We start from the raw sequence: 15,487 nt of genomic DNA on the forward strand, positions 1-15,487 counted from the left end.
TCTTTGTGACAGAGACAGACCACTGGTGGTGGATGGTGCAACTGAGGGCTAATCCCTTTGGCTCTTCCCTAAGGCTACGTCTAGATCGGCATGATTTTCCGGAAATGCTTTTAACGGAAAAGTTTTCCGTTAAAAGCATTTTCGGAACAGAGCATCTAGATTGGCACGGACGCTTTTCTGCAAAAGCACTTTTTGCACAAAAGCGTCCGTGCCAATCTAGATGTGCTTTTCCGCAAAAAAAGCCCCGATCACCATTTTTGTGATTGGGGCTTTTTTGCGGAAAACAAATCTGAGCTGTCTACACTGGCCCTTTTGTGCAAAAGCTTTGTGCAAAAGGGACTTTTGCCTGAACGGGAGCAGAATAGTATTTCCGCAAGAAGCACTGATTTCTTACAGTAGGAAGTCAGTGCTTTTGCGAAAATTCAGGCGGCCAGTGTAGACAGCTGGCAAGTTTTTCCAGAAAAGTGGCTGATTTTCCGGAAGAACTGGCCAGTCTAGACACAGCCTAAGGGTATGTCTACACTTGCACCTTAGTTTGAGCTAGGGATGCAAATGTAGGCATTCGAAATAGTCAATAAAGCGGGGATTTAAATATCCCATGTTTCATTAGCATGATCTCACTGGAGCATTACTCCGAATGCCTGCTGTTTCGAAAGTTAGTGCCAGGATGCGTTAGTTCGAACCAAACCCCTTCGTTTGAACTAACGTTACTCCTCATTTTTTGAGAAGTAACGTTAATTCGAACCAAGGGGCTTGGTTTGAACTAACACATCAGGGCGTGCACTTTCACTTTCGAAACTGCTGGCATTCGGAGTAACGTGCCGGCGAGATCATGCTAATGAAACATGGGATATTTAAAATCCCCGCTTCATTGACTATTTCGAATGCCTACATTTGCATCCCTAGTTCAAACTAAGGTGCAAGTGTAGACATACCCTCAGACTTTCTCCCTGAAGTCAGTGACTCTGGACCAGATTTTTCCTGTTATTAAGTATAATTAATCTCTTTGTTATCCCCCTTGGCCTCCTCCCTAAAGTGGCTTCACCACCATGTTACTCCAGTGTTATACTATTGCAGATCCACGGATTTCACCTTGGCACTTGGTTTCAATGGAGTCACACCAGAGTAAAAATAGTTTAAATATGGCAGTGAATCAGGTCCATTGCTTCAGAGATGTAAGTGAATCTCAATTACCCTCCCCTTTCTGTCCCATAGAACTGCTGGGGTATCTCACAGCTGTGCCACTTCTATGTAATAATTACAATAACTGTTCTTTACCTACCATGTTTTCTTTTTATTATAAAAATAAGGGTGCCTTTGGGATAAATAAATGCCTCGTTACTTTGACACACAATATTAAATACCTCTGATTTTTAAAAATTAAAGTCTGTGATTAAGTATAATTCCTGGAAAAAGAAGCACTCAGAATCACTGATTGTCCCTTTTTTGTTCTTGCTCTCCAGACCCTATTCCCCTGCCCCCCCTTTTTTTTGTTCTAAGCATAGCAATAATGTACTTAAGATGCAAAGCAGAAGCCAAACTGATAAATAATAGGAATGCTTGAAATTCTGTTGTCTTTTACTAATACCTCAAAATGCTTTACAAACACCCAGGAGTTTAGCCTCAGACCTTCCTTATGATACAACTACACAAATCTGTGTCTCTTTTGACGTATGAAAACCTGAAGCGGAGAGGCAAAGTAATTTGTTCAAAGTCACACAGTGAATCAAGTGGGACTAGAAATCTTGTCGCAACCACTCTCCATCCTGTGTCTGAACCATAAGATCGGGTATAATCAGCACAGAGAGAGGAGGTAAGGAAAACTAATTGCAAAGTCTGAACATTTACCCCGGGAGGCATGTTATTGCATGAGTGAACAACGGTTCATATGGTATGAAAGTTAGGAGCAGGGGAAATTGATAATTTGTTTGGAACAAATCCATTTGTCCAGTTGTTATCAGTGTTCCCTCTAAGCTGTGCAACAGCCCAGCTTCACAGGTGATCACTCAGCCCTGCCCAGTCAGAGGCTCAGGGCTCCATGCATGGAGCTGACTGACTGGGCAGGGCTAATTAATCACCCGTGTAGCTGTGCTGCTGCACATCTTACAGAGAACACTGGGTGTTATAATACAGTATTTTCGACCACAGTGCCACCCATAAGGGTTCAAAAAGTGTAAGTCAAATCTCTCCCGATTATGAGACTAAAACCAACATGTTTTGGGTTCTTTTCATTGTTTGATTTTTGAGCCTTTAGGATACCTTGGGAGTCACATTTTCAAATGTGAAATTAAAATTAGCCCTTTGAAATTAAAAGGGCTAAAATAAAAGCCAAGGTTTCAAATGAAAGGCCTAATATCACAAGATGTGCAATAAAATCAGAGCTGGCAGTGCTAAAACAGAGCATTATATTGCTACATAGACGGTGAAGGACACTCACCAGAAGCACTGTTCAAATTTGTTTGTCCCCTGGATTTGATCTCAAGTTTGAACGAGCCGCAGGATTCAATGTGGAACTTACCTGCAAGTGCCAATGTTCAGAAACCAGTGCTGCTCCAATGTTTGAAGCAAAATGCAGGACAATGTAGCACTTTAAAGACTAACAAGATGGTTTATTAGATGATGAGCTTTCGTGGGCCAGACCCACTTCCTCAGATCAAATAGTGGAAGAAAGTAGTCACAACCATATATACCAAAGGATACAATTAAAAAAATGAACAAATATGAAAAGGACAAATCACATTTCAGAACAGAAGGGGGATGCGGGGGGGGGAGGGGGAGGAAGGAAGGTACATCAATTCACAGACACTTACCTTCCTTCCTCCCCCTCCCCCCCCCCGCATCCCCCTTCTGTTCTGCAATGTGATTTGTCCTTTTCATATTTGTTCATTTTTTTAATTGTATCCTTTGGTATATATGGTTGTGACTACTTTCTTCCACTATTGGATCTGAGGAAGTGGGTCTGGCCCACGAAAGCTCATCATCTAATAAACCATCTTGTTAGTCTTTAAAGTGCTACATTGTCCTGCATTTTGCTTCAACTACCCCAGACTAACACGGCTACATTTCTATCACTGCTCCAATGTTTGAGAGCTTACCTGCAAATTTGATCTGAACTTCAAGCTTTGAATGAAATCCAAATCAGGACGAACATGTCCCAGTTTCAGGTTTTATAATGAAAGCTACAAACAGCTGTGCCAACATGGGGCCAACTTCACTATAACATCACTCTTTCAATGAATAGCTTTCAAGGCCAGAAGGAACTATTTTGATCATGCAATTGGGCCTCCTGTATAATTGGCAGTGGAATTACATCCAGCAATTCCTGCATCAAGACTTAATAACTTGTGATCAAATTAGAGCCTATATGAAAATGATGTAAATTGCTCCCACTCTGACATAGCAGTGGTTTGTGCATGTAAGTGACAGTACAAGGTTTAGGGTAATGGGGAATCAGACCCAAAATGCATTCTATGTGTTCTGGATCAAAGTTCACAGAACATACTTCAGAACAGTTACTTTTTACCTTCTTTTTGCTTCCATATATTCCTGACCTTCCTCGGCTTTGGGAAACTTCTCACCTCTTCAAATAATCCCATAGCAATCCAATTAGCAACAGAATTTTCTGCTGTCGGTGGTGAAAACTACTGGATTAATAAAGGCTCCCACTAGCAGTGACCACCACTGTCGTTAGAAGTGGAAGAGGACTGCGTCTGTGAAATGAACAGCGGAAACCAATTTAATTAGTGTCAACCTAACCAACAGGAGTCCCACTCTTTGCAGTGCCAGAACACAGAGCAAATGAGGTCCAATTTATAGAGGGATTAGAACTCTTGGACAAATTAGTGAAAATAGATGAAAATTATGAGCATTTGTGCAGTGCAGCATACCATTTTACAGCTAATTAGGCTACAAACTGTGTATAGTCACCTCTGCTGCACATAATCTACCCTTGGCTTCAATGGTCCTAACCTTACCCTATTTCTCCATTTGTTGCTTATTTCCCTGTTCTTGTCTTAAGAAAAGACTATAGAAAGAAAGTTAATTAAGTTAATATTGACTTTTTGGGGAAGATGAGGGAAGATTATCTCTAGAAAGGTTATTTAACCACCTCGAGAAAAAAACTAGCCCTCATTGCCAGGTTTTTTGAAAAGCACTTTATTCTGTTTTAATCCCAGAGAAACAGATATACAGAGAGATACATACTGCATTTCAGTTCTGCCTGGTTGGTAACAACACTTGCTCATTTTGGACTGAAAGCCAAAGACATCTACAAAGGTTGTGTTACGTGGAATGTTGAGGTGAGGTTGCTGCTCATGAAACTGAGGTAACGAATAGCTCAGATTCTTAGGAGTGGGGAAACTTTTTTAGGTTGGAGGCTGTTGACCCACAGAAAAAAAATCAGTCAGGGGCTGCACACAAGTAAGAAACAAAAACAACCCTCCCCTCACTGAGATGGCTCCAGACTGAGAAGGAGAAAGATTCTCCCCACCAGAGCCTAAAGGGGGACCAGGGTAGCAGGTTTTATGTGTTCCATCCCCCTGGGTGATGGTGTGGGGCTGAAGCACCAGCATGAGCTCTCCAGTGCTGGGGGGGATCCCCAAGCCTCAGTGGCCAGATCCAGGGTCTCCAAGCCTTAGGTTCCCCACCCCTGGCTCAGATGGAAAGACATTATACAAACTTCCCATTCACCCTACCAGTGCACCTCAGTCCCAGCCTCCTGCTAATTCATTCCGAGGTTCTCCTCCCTGTTTTACCAATGCTCCTAATCATGACCTGCAGGTTCCCTACTATTCTAGCCCTGAGAACCCCTCCAAGAGCTCTGCCATGCATTTAAATCCTCACTCGCATCACCCCCTGCTTTTCCCCTCCCCAGAACCCTCCAGCTCACAAATACAGCCCTACCAATGAACCTTAGTCCAATTTTACAGTGCCACCTGATATTAACAGTGTTGTTGACTTATGCAGTTTTGTGAGCCACATAATATTTGGTACTCTTCTTACAGCCCCAGATCCTAATTAAAAAAAAAATATTATTAATGTGACGATGTGAAAGCCTCAGATTTTAAATTTTAAGACTGCATTTAAATTTCTAACCCTCATTGTTGCCAAGAAAAGTTTGAAAACATGATACATTTTTTTAGACAGGAAAGCATGTTATGATTTTAACCTGTGACCACTTGTTGCCAACATTCATACTTCTTATTACTGAACTCTGCTCTTTAATAATAAACTTATTATTATTTTCATAATAAATATGGGTCAGTGCTGTGCTGCTAGGCAAAGTGCTGATCTTGAGTTAAGTCTTACAAGTGAGAGTACAGCTACACTGCCGCTTTTTTCGATACTTTTGTTGGAAGAGGCTTTTCTGACATTTGGCTCATCTAGACTGGGCCAAATGTTGGAAAAAAAACCTCTTTCCGAAGTCCACTTATTCCTTGTGGAATGAGGAATACAGGGGCTTCTGAAAGAGCACATTGCTCGTCTGGAACAAAAGTGGAAGAGCAAACGAGTCCCTGGACGTGGAAGAGTTTTTAAAACTATTGTAGTTTAGCCGTACCTTTAGTGTGTATTGTTCCTTTGGGGACAGAGGACCAGTTATTCTTAGATGGTTCAGTGGATAAGTGGCTGGATGCTGTAGGGCAGTGGTTCCCAACCTTTTTATACCATGGACTGGCAAACCCATTCACAAACTTTTGGCAGACCGGTAACATTACGGGTTCACCAAAATATGTACCCCAGCCCTGGCCCCTAGAGCTGCTGCAAACAGGCGGCTTCAGCTTTGGCAGCCACCTGCCGCATGCCTGGGGTATATCCCAGCCCTGGTCCTGGAGCAACTGACATGGGTGTGGCCTGGCAGCGTACCACGGCCCAGCAGCCAGCAGTTCGTGGCCTGGCATCAGTCCGTGGACCAGCGGTTGGGCATCACTGCTGTAGTGAACTCTGAGTATCGTGGGTTGGTGTGTGCAGGCCCACCAATGGAATGAGCACCAAAGGGGGCAGTTGCCCCGGGGACAAGGGCCCAGCTGCCCTTGCTGCTACTGTGACAGTGGCAGGGGAGCCTGGGCCCTTTAAATTGCCACTGGAGCACTGCATCGTGTGCTCCGTGCAGCTAATGGCTGGCTGCCTTGGCCCCACCCCTTCTGCCTGAGACCCTGTCATGATCATGAGTGTTAGCCAGCAGCTTTGGGACTAAGGAGTTAACCTTACCTAAGTCAGGTAGATTCAGCCAATAGGAATGTAGGTAGGAATCTCAAACTAGGACAAAGGAATGTTTGGTTTCTCCCTCCTGTGTCTCTGGGGTAGTTTCTCTCCAGCTAGAGCTGTGGTTCTCAACTGGTGGTCCATGGTGACATTTTCGGTGGTCCACAGGAACATTGTCCAAAGTCGCACGGCGCGAGCAGGCACCGCCATTAGGCTGTTTTATGGCTTGTTCACAAGCACGCAGCATGTCATCCATAGCGTCACCTAGGATGCAACCGCGTTGTGTTGCCAGTAACTTCCTTCTGAGGTTCTGAGCATCGGTGTAGCTGTTGCCGTCGTGCTGAGCGGTTGCTGTGTCGTTCGTCCTGTGCTACATGTGCTGGAGGTGGTCGGCCTGGTGGTCCGTGGACTGAAACGAGTTGAGAACCACTGAGCTAGAGAAACCAACCCTTCCTAAGCAACACCGCGAGGTAGAAACTGTCCCAGAGACAAAGGAAGGAAAAACCAAACATTCATTTGTCTTAGTTTGAAATTCCTACCTACATTCCTATTGGCTGAATCTACCTGACTTAGGTAAGGTTAACCCCTTAGTCCCCAGGCTGCTGGCTAACCCTCATGATCATGACAGACTCCAATGCCATCTGGGGGCATGCAATTACCCCCCACACCTTGCCCAGGGGCCCACAGAAGCAGTTGGCTCCCCTGGATGCGTGGCTGTCACGACCAGTATGGAGAAAGCGAGGTCTGGAAAGCAGTGCATGTACTGCCAGAGGCGCTTTGTTTCAGGGAGCTGATTCACAGCATAGAGAGACAAGACTGCTTCATGAAAAGAACAGGTAGTGGTGCGGTGCTTCTCAGCTCTGGGTACCCCAGGGAGCATCACTGCTCTCATGCTCTGCCCCTCCCAAACAAAGGAGTTATTTTGTCCATCACCACAGCATATGCTCTGCTCTCTCTCCTTCATACACACCCAAAGTTTTCTACTGACAGGGAGATGGAGACTCGGGAATTCAAGTTGTCATAGCAACCTCAGACTCTGCAGTTCCAGGGTTATGTAACCATAAGCAGGTTTGGAAGATGCAGTGGGGTACTTGCCTTATGACAGAAGAATTGCTTTAGCTAGTTACACATAAACTGAGTGTTATGGGGTTAAATTGAGGCCAACTGTTTGCCAGAGCTTTGGCACTTCCATACTGGCACAGGCATGGGCATTTCAGAACAGTACCACCTTCTGCCAGCAGGCCAGCCCCATTATTGGAAAAGTATCAGTGCAAGCCATTTCCCGCCACGCCATTGGCCAAACTTGAACATCCACAACTAAGTGTTACACCTCTGAATAGGTGCACGTAACAAACAAAGAGCCCAACCCCACCACCGTCACTGTGGTGAGACTGAAGTGAAATGCTATTGGACCAAGTGGGTGTGTAAATGCCACCAGGCTCTGCACTTTGTGTCTGCTTCATGGAAATGTAGCTCCACAGCTCTGAGGACACAAAGCACAAAGTCTAGGAGTAAACGTGATGGTTTTTTGCTCTTTGCCAATTGGACACTTGGAAATTTAGATGCTCAACTGTGAAGAAGCTGTTCTCTGCTCATCCCTCATGAAAGGAGAAAGGCAGAGAGAAACCAGGGACTATGTCAATCTGCACGCTGAATCTCCAAGTGGATCTGCTGGAGCATGGTGGTGCCTGGGGCATGATCAGGGTTTTGCTTGCTTCGACCATATTTTTTAATTGCTTCCTTGGGGTAGGGGGTGGGTCCTGTATTTTCAGACAAAAAGAACAACATGCATCTTTTGTTCTAGAGTGGCAATACTCAAACTTTGGGGATTAGGAGCCAAATTAGCCACCAACATTCCGTAATAGTGTGAATTCAATGTTTCATTTATGATAGTGCTGTATAAAAGTCTCAGAAAGGTAGCCATGTTAGTCTATAATTTTTAAAAACGAGTAATCCTGTGGCACCTTAGGCTATGACTCCACTGCACTCTAAACTTGAAATAAGATATGCAATTTGTGCTGTGCAAATTGTGCACTTATTTCTAGTTTATTTTGAAATAGGCTATTTTGAAATTTGGTGCTTTCTACACAGCACCAATTTTTGAAATAAAGTGCTTTTCTGAGACATCCCTTAATCCTCATGGAATGAGGGTTACCGGGATGCCAAAATAGCATGCCCGTTATTTCAAAAAAATATTTTGAAATAACGGGGGGCTTGTGAAGATGTGGGGAAGCTATTTTGGGATACCTCTGGTATCCCGAAATAGCTCTGATGTGTAGACATACCCTTAGAGACTAACAAAAATATATATAATATCATGGTGATAGAAATGTAGCCGTGTTAGTCTGGTGAAGCTGAAACAAAATACAGGACTATGTAGCACTTTAAAGACTAACAAGATGGTTTATTAGATGATGAGCTTTCGTGGGCCAGACCCACTTCCTCAGATGAGTTGGAATGGAAATAACAGAATCCAAGTACTTCTTTTATTTTTATTTTTATTATATATAAATTTGTATATATACAAAGTTATATATATATCTTTAGATTCTTTTATTTCCACTCCAACTTATTGGATGAAGTGGGTCTTACCCACAAAAGCTCATGATACTATATATTTGTTAGTCTTTAAGGTGCCACAGGACTACTCATTTTTATAGTGCTGTATATTCATATTTAAACCACAGAACAAGGGAAATATTTAGCTTGTATGTATAATTCTCATAGCAAAATGACTGGCCAAATATTATTATGTTATCAATTACAATTGGTTAAGAGCACAATAAAAGCATCCTGATTGGTTAATAATGAAATCATGCAGTGTTGTAATATCACGTGCTTCAAAGAACTGCAGGAGACATGTTAAAGAGCCATTTGAGGCTCAGGAGCCTCAGTCATTCAGGGCATCTAGATGATTTTTTTTTTTCAGATTAAAGAAAACAAAAAGGCAAAGAATTCCAAAGTCACTGTGACATAGGGAACACAGTGACTAACATCCTGCATCTGAACTAAGCTAAAACTGACCTCCAATATGGACAGCCTCAAAATGAAACACAAGATGAGTGAGGTCATATCTTTTATCAAGACCAGCTTATTATGTTGGTGAGAGAGACACAAGCTTTCGAGCTACACACAGCTTTTCTTTAGATCTGGGTTATGTACTCAGAGTATTATCACAACACTGCAGATAGTCTTAAAATGGACAACCAAGCTGCTTCCTTAGGGATTTAAAGGGCCATTCACAGAAAAGAGTTTTAGCATAATATTAACACAGCAATGTTCCAGATTCATATGATTAGAAGAGAATCTCAGCTTTCGTTTAAAAAACAAGGTGTTTAGACTGCATGGTTTCAGAGAAAAAGCTTAGAAATGTGACCCAAAGTTCATCCTAGAAGCTCTGAAACCAGATGATAAATAGGAAGAAACCCACCTTCTTCGAAAAACCTCATTATTTCTAAGCCAATCGCATGATCTTTGAGGACCCAACTTATGATTCTGAACACTTGGGGTTGGCCAACCCATCAACCACTACAGGAAGTGGAGCTGTAGTGCTATCCATATAGGCATGGCATATGCAAAAGCTTTCTCTCTTCTCACCTTAATATTGCAACACCCTTCAGTGCAAAGGGCCTACCAAAGACACTTACATTCAGTTAAATATTCAGTGAACATGGCCCACTAGCTGACTGGCTAAGCCATCAATCCTTTAACCATGTGTTAGTTCTGTATTTGCATGAGGAAAGCCTTCTGGTTTCTCCAGTGTAAGTAGTAACCCCTATCCCACTGAAGTTCTATCTGCTAGCAGGTACAGGTCTGTTCCATTACAAAAATAAGCACTAGTTCATAGGCTAGGGCATTTTGTCAGCATTCAGACATGGATATTTACCATGCTGGTCTCTGCAGTTAAACCCTACAGGGATCCCACACGTTGCAGTCTTGTTGGATATTTCCAGGCTGTGGTGATACTCTGCAGGCATAGAGCTGACAGAGAAGCCTTGGCAAGCTGACACAGGGTGCAAGTCCACATGTTCATCTATTCCAAACAGTGCAGAGATAAACAAACTGTCAGGCGCATCCCGTAACAGCTAGAAAAAATCCCCCAAGCCCATCACACAGGTCAGCCAAAGAGGGAACTGAAAGGAAACATGTGCCACACCACAACCTGACCTAGCTGGGATGGCCTGAGGAGAAGCTAACAGAAAGGGAAGGAGAGAGTTCCACACACTGGAAGGGGTAAGGTGTGAATGCAAACACAAAAACAAAACAAAAAAACTTCACACCACCCCAAGACCCCAAACACTGCTGTTTTAAAATTCCCTATTTCCTTGTGTGATTCCTGTCTGTGGGCCAGCCAGGTCGGGACACATCTCCTACCTTACACAAGGTGGGGCCAGTTTGCATGTCACCACCCTATCAGGGCAAAGAGGAGTGAAAACCATGTCCCTCCCTTCCTCTGCACTGCCCACTGGAACAGGGTAAGTTTACTGGGCAGAACAGACTGTGCTATCCTGCTCCTGTCTACCAAGCATCTTTGGAAAGGTTTGTACAATCCTTCCTAGAGGGGCAGGGTGGCTCTGAACAATCCTTTACTCAAGGCTGTTGATTAAAGGCACAATCTAGGCCTCTTCATTTTATGCCCTCAATAGGCAAATAGAAAGTCAATTTAGCCTTGCCTTGGACAGCTGCTGAGCCTCTAATCGCTTGCAGATGGTTGGTTTTAGTTGTGAAGCACAGCTGCTTCTCGAGCTGGAAAGGCTAAGCATTGCCTGGTTTTGCAGCGAGGCTGAAAGGATGTTACACATCTTTTTGCTGGTGGCTGTGTAGTAGCTCAGCCCAATCTGTGCTGAGGGGATCTCTGTCCTAATGCCTCTTGCAACATACGTTCTCCTTGAGATGGCCTTGGAAATCAATACTGAACAGCAACAGTAATGCAGACATGGAGAGTAACCACAAGAATTAAATGCAGTGCCACGAGGGGCCATTTCATCCTCATTATAGCGGCTCTAACAGACTGATGACGCAAGTAGCTGCTGTGATACTGCAATATGTCACAGGTGACTACAGCATTATCATACTAAGTTGGAATCAGTCAAGAAACATGTAACTATCTGTTCTAGGAAAAACATTAAAAAAACTTGGGCAAACAATGCTTCTCTTTCATGCTCTTTCTGCTTCTATGAGCCGTTGTTTAAGTGGCACTGAAATTTCAACTTCTGTCTGTATGGTGGTGGAGTCATCACTGGAAAATACGCCTCAGATGAAGAATCTGGCCATTGTCTTCATCGACCATCTTTCTGCATCGAGCCATCTTCCTCACCAATCAAGAGCCTCAGTGATTAGCTACAAGCCCCAAACTGGCACGTGAGCATGATACAGAAATCAGATTGTGTGTATTTGAGGAGTAGGAGGATGCACTGAGACTTTTCAATCTCCTCTTCAGCATTTTTCATTTCCATCAGAATCAAAGTGTCAAGTTCTAAACACAAAAAGTCTGTGGGTGAATTCCATAATCAGATGGACTTCAGAAACAGCTGAACTGCATTCCAGATAGGCTTCTTGCTGTGGGTTTACATGGGAGCCATCAATGCTTTTCATTGTTCCCAGCCTCTCTATACTGAATACCCTGAAATCTCACGATCCACACAGTGATTTACAAGTACTTGACACTAGCCATTTTAATTTACCTTGATTTCTAAATTCTCCTTCACGTGGGAGTTTAGCAGGGCAGCGTTATGTCTCTGTAGTGCTCATTGTCTGCTGTTGTCATGGGCAGTAGGGTATATCAGGAGTAGGTGCTCAACCCCAGTAGCTGCAGGGAATGGTTGGTTCCTAGCCATTCTAGAGTTGACCTCCCTTAGCGTGAAGCCCTGTCAGGAGTAGCATGGAAACACAGAGAGAACAGTACTCAAGCACAAGCGCTGAGCAGCAAACAGATCCACTCTTCTTAGCTGTCCCCAGATGTTGGGAATGGGGCAGATTTTACTTGAGATGTCCATTGCTCACCATACAGAGCAGGATTCTTTATAAACTTTGCTTCTAGTACACTTTGGGGGGCTTTATGAATTACTTCTCTCCCTGCCCATCTCCTTCCACTCTCTTCCATCTCCCAAACTCCTCTCTTACCTCCAGGTGCTGGGATGATGCTGGCTGTCTCTTGTTGCAGCCTGGCACCTTTCCCCAAGGAAGCTCTGCTGCTTTTCCTGACTCGCTTTGAAACCAACTTGGCTGTTGCAGCCTCCAGGCTTCAAAAGAAAACCCTCATTAACAGAAAAGGATTTCTCTTGCCTCAGAGATGGGCAGTGAATATCTTTAAACACAAGATGTGCTAATTGGCACCATCATAATCCTGCTTCCTGGGCTAGCTACAGCACACATGACTATTGTTAGGAAACACTGGCATGAAAAACAGCTTGGCACACCTCTAGCACTCAGAAGAAACACTATGCCAACTTTAACCCTGAACCCAGGGCATGCTCTAGGGCTCAAGTCAGGATACATGGACAGATAGGGCTACTATACTAGATGGGGCTACTATACTGGCTGGGGCTACTATACTGGCTGGATAACCAGGTGGGTGCATAACTGGCTGGATAACCATTCTCAGAGAGTAGTTATTAATGATTCACAATCGTGCTGGAAGGGCACAACAGGAGTTCCACAGTTTTGGGACTGGTGCTGTCCAATATCTTTATCGCTGATTTAGATGACGGTAGGAAGTACGCTTCTTAAGTTTGCAGATGATACGAAGCTGGGAGGGGTTGCTTTGGAAGATAGGGTCATAACTCAAAATGATCTGGACAAACTAGAGAAATGGTCTGATGTTAATAGGATGAAGTTTAATAAGGACAAATGCAAAGTATTCCACTTAGGAAGTTTCTCACATACAGAACAAGAAGTAATTGTCTAGGAAGGAGTACAGCAGAAATGGATCAAGGGGTCATAGTGGACCACAAGCTACCTATGAGTCAACGGTGTGACACTGTTGCAAAAAAAGCAAACATGATTCTGGGATGCATTAATACGAGTGTTGTGAGCAAGACACAAGAAGTCATTCTTCCGCTCTACTCTGCGCTGATTAGGTGTCACTTGGAGTACTGTGTCTAGTTCAAGTACCACATTTGAAGAGAGATATGGAAAAATTGGAGAAGATCAAGAGAAGAGCAACAAAAATGATTAAAGGCCTAGAAAACATGAGCTATGAGGGAAGACTGAAATAATTGGGCTTGTTTAGTTTGGAAAGGAGAAGACTGAGAGGGGACATGATAGCAGTTTTCAGGTATGTAGAAGGGTGTTACACGGAGGAGGGAGAAAAATTGTTCTCCTTGGCCTCTGAGAATAGGACAAGAAGCCATGGCTTAAATTGTAGCAAGGGAAGTTTAGATTGGACATTAGGAAAAACTTCCTAACTGTCAGGGTGGTTAAACAGGATTAAATTGCTTAGGGATGTTGTGGAATCTCCATCACTGGAAATATTTAAGAGCAGGCTGGATAGACATCTATCAGGGATGATCTAGATGGTGCTTGGTCCTGCCGTGAGGGCAGGGGAGTGGACTTGATTATCTCCCAAGGTCGCTTCCAGTTCTAGTATTCTGTGATTCTATGATTAATAAATTCCTTTTGTGTGTGGCTCTGGCACACCTACACTTGGAATATTGAATTCATTTGTGGCCATTTAATTACTAGAAAGATATTGAAGGATGTTTAGAGAAGAGCAATAGCAGTGATTAAAGTGCTGTAAGTATTGATTTATAAGCTGAGACTTTCAAAGGAGCCTAAGGAAGTTGGGCTATTAATTCCCATCAAAATTCAATGGTGTTGGGTACCTAACACCTTTAGTCCTTTGTAAAAATCTCAGCCTAAATGCCTGATCCAACTCCACTGTAGTTAGTGGGAGACATCCCATTGATTTGAATGGAGGAGCTGGACTGGGTTCTCATGTCTACACTAGGAAATTATTTTGAAATAATAATCCATGAAATAACAATTTTGAAATAAGCTTATTCCCGAGTACAGATTTTGAAATAACCAGCCCGTTATTTTGAAATAACGGGCTTGGTAGTGTGGAAGCTCTGCTTATTATTTCGAAATAAGGAAGGTTATTTTGAAATAACTCCCTAGTGTAGATCAGGTCTAATTGTGCTAAGTACGTAGGGTGATCTATTAGCTCCTGCTGGACCCTCATCCATTAGGCAGCCATGTCTGCTTCTGAGGGCAGCAGTGCTCACCTGTCCTCCTTAACAGATAATGCCTCCTGCATTTTGCCCCACTTTGTGCTTGGTTTCTGATCTGACACATGCCCTGCTGCCTAAATCCCAGACTGTTCCTTCCGCATTCCTTCTCCAAAATCCACACTGGATTTTGTATTCTATATCCACACTGGATTTTGTATTCTATATCCACACTGGATTTTGTATTCTATATTCTAGCAAAAGCCTCTCTCTAGTTCTGGGCCCTGCCCAAGCTTTGTTTTCCTTTGGAGTTTGAATGGGGCTATATTTCCAGACACTACCCTGCTAGCTCCAGTGAGCTGGACTGGGTTCCAAAGTGAGAGCAATAAACCTCTTTGAGGAGGAAGAACTATAGAAACTAAGAGCGTAATACCAAAGATGTGAGGAGGCTTCTCTGTGCTGCCATATGCTGTGGCATTGCCAAAAAAGGGAAGAATTATTTACAGCCCTGTCCCCAGACGATCACTCTTTCCATTCTCTCTTGCTCACTTGCAGTATCTTGGTCTCTTTTCCCTGCAGTCAGATTGGCAGCAGCTCATCAGTCACTCTCTGACTCAGTTTGTCATGATAGTTTCACCCTCCCCATTATTTTACCCTTTATTGGTTTCTTGTATCCTGGATGTTATTCTGTTCCCATCACCACATGGCAGGCATAGCATAGGCATGTACAGACTGGGAGAGCAAGAGCAGAACAAATGTGGATGAAAGCCACTTCTGTCCAGGGCTGGCTGGCATGTGATGCAGGCTTTGGAGCTGCTTTAATTCACAGCAGCCTTACAGGCTATGCCTACAGGCTGTGATACAGCCCAGGACTTTTGTAGCAATAGACACTACTCAGACTCCCCAGCTCCTGCCCCTGGCTCTGCACCATCCCCCCTACACTGAAGTTAGCAAGGGGCTTGATAGAGGACCAATTCTTCCCCAACCATTTGTAGTGCCTTTACAATCTCTACACCCCTGATGCAGCATACATGGGCTGGAACAAGTGTTTGGGGTGGGGAATCTCTCTCTAACACTTGATTCTTAGAGCTGATGAGCGCTGGCAGCTCCCACTGAAT

At 43.7% G+C, this 15,487-nt stretch overlaps 1 protein-coding gene across 3 annotated transcripts in view; it reads right to left on the reverse strand.

Annotated features, from left to right (window-relative positions):
- RASD2 (RASD family member 2) overlaps positions 1-15,487 on the reverse strand; it is a 101,926-nt gene that overhangs the window by 23,650 nt on the left and 62,789 nt on the right. The window contains exon 2 of one of the 3 annotated variants that reach the window (XM_025178929.3): positions 3,524-3,710. The exons of the other annotated variants lie outside the window; for them this stretch is intronic. The gene's annotated coding sequence lies outside the window, so the exon portion shown is untranslated. The remainder of the gene's footprint in view (positions 1-3,523; positions 3,711-15,487) is intronic. 3 annotated transcript variants of the gene reach the window in all.

The sequence above is a fragment of the Pelodiscus sinensis genome, chromosome 1 (assembly GCF_052426305.1).
Source record: "Pelodiscus sinensis isolate ZL-2025 chromosome 1, ASM5242630v1, whole genome shotgun sequence".
Lineage (NCBI taxonomy): Eukaryota > Metazoa > Chordata > Testudines > Trionychidae > Pelodiscus > Pelodiscus sinensis.